Here is a 2,419-nt window from a genome sequence, read left to right on the forward strand (position 1 = left end):
TATTTTCAAAAACGCTTTGATTTATAGCTTTCTTTTTTCAGGTACTGTAAAAATCCCACGAAACTGCTTCCATATGAGAACGCTGCATTTGGCATAACCTCAACCTAGGTTCCCAGGTCATGATCGCTCCTATGTTCTCCAGTATAAACCATGCCTCTTGGATCTTTGAGATGAAAGCTGTCTCTTTGGATGGCATTACACAGATTTAGTGTGGCAAAGAGAAAGAGAGAAAACTGAGAATCCTCTGGAATTCCCACAGTGACTCATTTTCTTCAGGCTGCATGGAGGCCCATGACTTCTGTAATCCATGGAAGAAGTGAGTTTATTCTCAACTGTACAAGTAATAGCATTCCAGAGTCAGAAAACACGTAGAAAAGTCGACATCTACTCAATCTTAGATTCAACGTAAATTTGAGTTTCCAAGGCTTTCCTTGGTTGTGATTAAAGACCTACATCTTGCTGCTTGGGGTCATGTGACCAAGCACAGTGTGTGTACGCAATTGTGTATGATCGTGTGTGTGTGTGTGTTTGCATGTGTGATGTGTGACTGTGTATGTATGAGTGTGTGTGTGTGTGTATGATTGTGTGTGCAATTGTGTATGATCGTGAGGGTGTTTGCATAAGTGTGCGATGTGTGACTGTGTGTGTATGAGTGTGTGTGTGTGCTTTTGCTCTCTGCTACACTCCTTTTCCTTTTTAATTAACTGTGAACTGGAGAGACAGCAAAGCTGTCACACCTATCAGTAGGAGAGAGACCTTGCCACAGACGAAAATACTTACTCTATGACAAACAGAACACTGTCTGTAAAATCAGGAAAATCAGTGTTAGCTAAGAGTGCTAAAAAGAATTGTCAGTTCGAGCTTCTTGGCATAAAATTCAAAGATCTAAAAGAAAACTGAAAGCCAAGCCTGGTGGTGCACACTGTAATCCCAGAGCCCAGTGCCGAGGATGCAGGGAGAGGAGGACCCTCTGACTCTGGCCAGCCTCACTGAATCAGAGGGTGTAAAACACAGTGGTGACTGGCTACAGTCTCCCTGGTCCTCTTGAGATTCAGTACCTTCCAATATGTGTCCCTGTACGATGGGATTTTTCAAAGGCCAGAGCTCAGAGAGACTCAGCAGACACTGCCTTGCTTTGAGGCCACCACGCTAACCAGTGCCTGCATTTGATTAGCGCTGAACAGCTGAGTCCTGGCCTTCGGACAGGGCCCCACTGCTGGGAAGCAGTGAAGAAAGCCCTTCTGTCTATCGGGAGTTACAGGCTGAGCTTGTTAGGATAGCTGGGCCCTCAGTGAGTCTGGGATCTTAGGAAGGGTCAGTCTCTGGCTGTAGCTTAAGCTATCAATAGACCCTCACCTCTTACTTTAGACTCCACACTGGGGCTCCGTGCTTTCTGTCCGCTGGGCTCTTAAGGCCTCTTCCATGGACCTTTCCACGTGGCTGGCTTGGGAGTGTCAGGAAAGCTTCTCTTATAACATGAAAATGGCATTGGTTATAAGATTTAGCATAATAGTTTAAGCTTTAGGCCTCATTTTTTTGTATATCTGTTGTTTAAAGCTCACAGGGTGAGAGTGTGTGCTAACTCAGGAGCTTCCAAACGTCCCTTGTATCTGGACCTGCAGAAGGACTGAGTCTCTTTCCCTGTAAGTTTACTCTATCTGGATCACACTGACTCGGGATCCTTTCTGGCACCTTGGCTAGAAACAGTTCTTCCTGGCTCCAAAGTCTCCTCCCTTTCCCTCTTATATTGTTCTGGATTGTTCTTTGTTTCTGTGTTAGATTACAAGAGTGGGCCAGGCAAGAACTCTGCCATACCTGATGCCTTGGTAGGCCGTGGGCAAACTCAGCATTTCCAGCTAGAACCACCTTCCCTGTTCTCACTCCATTGCTTGCACCACTGCTTCCTGTGTCCAGTCTCTTCTGGTCTTCATGGACGGAAAGAGGGCATGTGATCGCAGAGCCAATTAATACATTCCAATTTATCTTCTGATCCCAAGATTGCTACAAACCCTGGAGTTATCTCATTATCTAGTTAGAAAGGCAACAGTCTATCTAGATAATACCTTCCCTGGAAATTGATGACCTCTCCTTGTGGTGAGAGATGACTCTGACCATCTCCAAAATCTTCCATGCCTTGGTCAGGCCAGCATTCCAACTCAGTAATGGACAGAAAAGATAAGATGTCCACAGCCAATTCTGTTTCGAAACTAAATAATAACGTGGAAGGGAAGCAGGTTTCATAAGCCAAGCAAGCGTTTTCAATTATTTTCCATAAAACATAGTTATAGGCTGAGATCCAAATTAAAAATTCAGGCTACCATAGATCATAAGAAAACGATCAAGACTCTTGTTAACTAATGGGAATAAGTTAAATGGTGTTCTCCCACCAGAATACAAGACTAGTGGGAAGGGGGGGGAA

This window comes from Myodes glareolus, chromosome 14 (assembly GCF_982192425.1).
Source record: "Myodes glareolus chromosome 14, mMyoGla1.1, whole genome shotgun sequence".
NCBI classification, from domain to species: Eukaryota; Metazoa; Chordata; class Mammalia; order Rodentia; family Cricetidae; genus Myodes; species Myodes glareolus.